Source organism: Peromyscus californicus, unplaced genomic scaffold, assembly GCF_007827085.1.
Source record: "Peromyscus californicus insignis strain IS unplaced genomic scaffold, ASM782708v3 Scaffold_4__1_contigs__length_199733344, whole genome shotgun sequence".
NCBI classification, from domain to species: Eukaryota; Metazoa; Chordata; class Mammalia; order Rodentia; family Cricetidae; genus Peromyscus; species Peromyscus californicus.
Window position 1 is genome coordinate 105,900,520 of NW_026294562.1, and position 5,443 is coordinate 105,905,962.

A 5,443-nucleotide genomic window follows, 5' to 3' on the forward strand; every position below is an offset into this window, starting at 1 on the left:
CCATTTGTAGACTGCGGTCCCTAAACTGGTTTTCAAAGACTTTGTAAAGCTATTGGATCTGTTCTGCCCATGTGTCACTGGATGGGTCTAGGACCAGGCCATGGTCTATTTCTTAGCTTGGTTCTCCAAGCTTAGGTCAGACCTGAGCATGTGGTACCAGGGATGTCTAGGCATCACATGTTCACCAACAGCTTTATGGGTTCCCTGTCAAGAGTTCCTCCCTCGCACTGTACAGCTCATGTTTTCTGTTTCCCCGAGAACCTCTTTTGGTTTTACAGTCAGAAGCCTCAAGCATTATTTACCACTCTCTGACAGAATCTTCTGCAACTATACAAACTGCTTCTGAGGCCGATGGATGGAAGCTGGAGAAAGATGCAATGGGCTCCCTCCATTCTTGAGACAACGCTCCAGTCAGCGGAGCAGGCCCCGTGTGTCCTAGTTAGGGTTAATGTTGTTGTGAAGAAACACCATAACAAAAGCAAGTTGAGGAGAAGAGGGTTTATTTGGCTTACACTTCTGTACCATCGAAGGAAGTCAGGACAGAAACTCAAGCAGGGCAGGACCTCGAGGCAGGAGCTGATGCAGGGGCCATGGAGGAGTGCTGCATGTTGGCCTGCTCCTCATCGACTTGCTCCTTCCTTATGCTTGCTCAGCCTGCTTTCTTGTAGAACCCAGAACCACCAACCTAGGGATGGCTCCACTGACAATGGGCCTCCCCTATGAATCACTAATTAAGAAAATGCCCTACAGGCTTGCCTGTAGCCTGATGTTATGGAGGCATTTTCCCAGTCAAGGCTCCCTCCTCTCAGATGACTCTAGCTTGTGTTGACATAAAATTTAGCCAGCATACCTCAGACTGTGTATCTGTGGGGCCTCTGAAGTCCGACCCTTCTAAAAGGTCCCTTTCCTGTTCTTTTCACAGGAAATAGTTGGTTGTCCTGTGCACTCACTTCTGGATATCCAGGTTCCCTTGAGCAGAGGCTGTGGGATCTCCAACAGTGAAAAAGAAGTATGCCCAGCGTCACCTCAGTGGGACTCTAGGTTCATGTCCGTATCCCCAATCTGCCTGCTTAGGTTTGCTTTTAGAGCGTGCAGGACTCTGCTCTATACATTCTATCAAGTTCTGCAGCTGCTCCTTTCTTGGTATCAGAACCTGAAAGTTCTTCTAAGAGCAATTACATTGTACCATGTTTGGTTGATATCCCTGGAGGTCTGCCCTTTTTTTAAGGGAAACGGAGGGGTGGATCTGGGGGAGAGGTGGAGGGAGGGACTAGGAGGAGAGGAGGGAGGGGAAACTGCAGTTGGGATGTAATATATGAAAGAAGAATAAATAAAAGAGAAGAGAAAAGAACAATTGCAAGCAATAAAGGGAAAGCGAACTTAAGAAGTCGGCATTTTTACATTGCGTTAATAACCTCCAAATCTTACCTCTCCCAAGAGTAGAACTGACAGACTCTATGCCCGTCCTGTACGGATATGGCAGTATACACATGGACTAGTCTTGCTTACAACAATAAAGCCCGATTGTTGTGATTGTTCCTACAAGCCTGAGGAGCTTGGAAACGTGGGGCCCAAGAACATAGGAAGCGGCGGCCCTCTGAAGAAATATCAGATTCAGGCTGGATGAAGTTCTGCAGTGTCACTTCCAGATGTCTCTCACAGATAAATGGCATGCGAAGTAAGGGGGAATTACAAAATGGCTTCAGAAATAGAACAGGTATGAGGGAGATTAAATAACTGTCCTTACGGTATTCATGAGACAACTCAATGAAGTCAATGTGAACTGCCTAGCGCTGCCTGGCAAATGGTAGATGAAAGTTTATTACTACATCAAGCCAACTCTCAGAATCCCATCTCAGTCTCTTCATTTGTAAAGCATTGGCGACATCTCCTCAAAGCTGCTTAAGGACCTGAGGATTCCATCTTACCTGTGCAGAAAAGGAAGGCAAGATACCACCAATACCTAGTGTAATGCACATATCAACCACTAGATGGCAGATCAGGCCAGTCATGTGGAACCCGGGATCCATGAGATGCTGGTCTTGATTTTTGTAGTAAGAAGCTGCCTGATTTACCCACGGCAGCCAGCAAGCTTCTCTCTTGCTAGGTAGGCAGCATGGAGCTAAGGGTTAGAGTTGGTGGGGTCTTTAGGGAAACAAGTTCGTTTCTCTGCAGGGCAGAGAGGTAGTCCTCAGCTCCAGTTGGACCAGTGTTCAAGCATTTCTAACTTAGCTGTGTCTGGATCTTTCATCTTGTCACCTGAGTCCACTGCATCCCAACCCATCATGTATCACCTGTGTGCAAGTCCAGTCTGGTTCCGCTCTCTTCCTCCCCAGACTAGAGGCAAACTGTACCTATGTACCTAACCATACCTGACATCAGCCGCCTTTCAGCGAAAGTTTACTAAGTGACTAAATAAACGCACCATGGTTATTCAGTTTGCTTTCACTAGCATACTCTTGGTCAGGGTTTATACATTTCCGTTTTGTTCTGAGCCCAAGAGGTAGCCGGCTAACATAAATAGCATGCTAATTCCTGAAACTCAATTGCTTAGGCTCAAATCTTAGTTGTTCCATTTGCTAGCTGTATGTCCTTCCCAATATGCCTCAGTTTCTCCTCTTGAAGACCGGGGACACTAAGGGCACCTCTTTGAGTACCCTATGGCCAGGGTTAAATGAGCAGATGTACTAGAGAGCTTAGAAAATGCCCGGCACGTCGTAGGATCCCTGTCCCGTGTTGACTGCCTTCTGAAACTTGCCTTGCCCTGAGGAAGACTGCAAAATGCATCCGAAGAAGATTTACCAAGGGCCTGGCATGCCTGCCTGACCCTGGCAGCAGCATCTAAGAAAAGAAGTTCTTCCTCCTCCTCCTCCTCATTGTCACATCACTGATGGTTTGAGGGTGCCCAGGGTAAGTCTCCAGCTCATGGAGTCAGGGACACTGCATTATCCACCTTCTTCCAGCCTCGGGCTCAGCAGTGGCTTCTTCAGGTGGCTACATGAGAGTGCTGGGAACAGCACATTTACCACAGAGGGATTAGCTCCACAGTGGCTCAAGGACCAGAAAGGCACCAGGGCAAAAGAGGAAGGACCCCAGGAGGCTTATTTTCCTCTATTTCTTCACCAGAGCCTATTGTGCTTTTGAGGCAGCTTCTGAGAGCCATTGTTCAGACAGGAGTGGAGTCTACGACCTTGAGGAGCTCATCTTGTTTGTTTTTAAACTATGTATGTATGTGTGCATGAATATATATATATATATATATATACACACACACACACACATACATATGTATATTTTCATTTGTTTGTGTGCACATGGGTGTGGAGTTCAAGGAACAATTTCAGTAGCATGTTCTCTCCTTCCACCAGTGTGGGTCCTGATGTCACCATGTGGGAACTTATGTCACCGACTTGGCAGCAAGGACCCTTACCTGCTGAGGCAACTTAGAGGCTCTAGTCCTATATTTGTTATGGGAAGCCATGTCCTGCCTGATCGCACATTAGTAAGGATTTCTCTTCTCTTCCTAGATCAGAGGCATACAGAAAGCTAAGAGAGAGAATCAGAGAAGCCATTTAGATGTAATATGTGTACACGGCTGGCTATAGGTCACCAGGGATGCTGTATGAAGGTCACCTGAACTCCAGGAAGTGAAGGAACTGGACAGGAGACTGGTGTTGGCCAGCCTTTCTGCCAAGGCAGGCTGAAGAGATGGCAAAGTGACCACTAGGTGGTGCTATCAGTGTGACGAAATCATGAGTGTAGCTATGAGAGTGTCAGCAGGAGAGCTGGCAAACGTCTCTGAGAGAAGGACAATCTCAAGAGTCCTCATCTAAATACATTGCAGCCCTCTAGTGAGACTTGGGGTGGGAGTGGAGACTGACTTCGGAACATGCAGGACAGTGCAAGGGGAGACACTAGGAGAGAAGGAGGCAAGTGAAGACTATGTGGCTGTCTGCCTTCTAGTCATCTCTTCTATTCAACTCTCAGCCCCTCTGCTTGCCGCACTCTTGAGAGGCTGTCCTAGCATGCCTTGGTCCCTTTGCCCCACCACGTCTTCCACCGAAATACCCCTTTCATTTCTCTCTCCCCCCCCCCCCTCCCTTCGAGACAAAAGGGTTTCTCTGTGCAGTTTTGGTGCCTGTCCAGGAACTCGCTTTGTAGTCCAGGCTGCCTTGAACTCACAGAGATCCGCCTGGCTCCGCCTCCCAAGTGCTGGGATTAAAGGCGTGCGCCACCACCAAGCTCCTTTCTCTTTGACTCAGTCAAGGTGTCACCTTCTTCTGGAATCCTATGATCTCGCCCCCAAAGGGAAGAACTGGCTTATAGCTTCTTTCTAACTCATTTTCCTCACACCTCCTCCTAGCACTTTGGTAGACTCGGGTGTTTATCATCAAGCCAGGGGTTTCTGGGTTTGCTTGATTCGAAGATCTTGGCTGACCTTCAAGAAGCAGACAGCCACAACCCTAACACATCCGAGGACTTTCCCACCCACACAGCATAGCCACTCCTTTGGATATCCAGTGCCCACTTTGTATCAGGGGTCTTGAGAATGTCCTAGATGCTGAGAGATTATCAACACTGGATAAGCATATGGACACGACATGGCTTATATAACCCAGCATAAGATGAAAATAGAGGGTCCTCCCCCCTTAAAAAAAGAAAAAGAAGGAATTCAAGATGGCGACAGCAGGACACTGAACAGGGTCCTAAGCATGCCGCTCTGCAGCTCTGTAGGGTTGCACTGGCCACACCCATGTGGCCGGCTCCAAGTGTAGGAATGCAATACAATCTCAGGCGAGCCTGTATCTGCTGATGGGAACTTGAGACGTGGTTGTCCATCTCCCAGCTTCTTCAGTGCATGAAGCCCTTCAACATGGGAAATTCCTTGGTTCCCCAACCTTAATACTAAGAGAGATAGTTAGAATGTGGCATTAGGTAATCCCTAGATTCATATTCTGATTCCATCATTAGACACAAATCATGAACCTACAGCTCCTCTGCAACACCATGTATTGCCTATGGTTGTGGGTTCAATAAAGATGAATGCCTACTCTGTCTACTGAGACCTCACCATTAAGACATACTACTGTCCCCAGAAATATCTGGTCAGGGGAGACTGAGGCAAGGACATTGGGCCTAAGAGTTGAGTAACACTTGCTCAGTGGGGATCATCTCCTGTGTGCTTTTGGAACACAATAGGATCAGGTAAGAATGACGGGGAGGAGTCCAGAGACCCATGGGAGGTTGTACAGAATCACAGAGATGTGCACTCCATTTCTCTAACAGATCTATGGTGCTTCTTGTGCCCGCTGCCAGGGTAAACTGGGAGTGAAACCAGATGGAGTCCTGCCACTGTTAACTCAATGCAGCCTGTCCTGCTGTCTTGGCTGCACTCATTACTAACCAATGGACATGTATCAGGACACAGGACTCTACCAGCCTC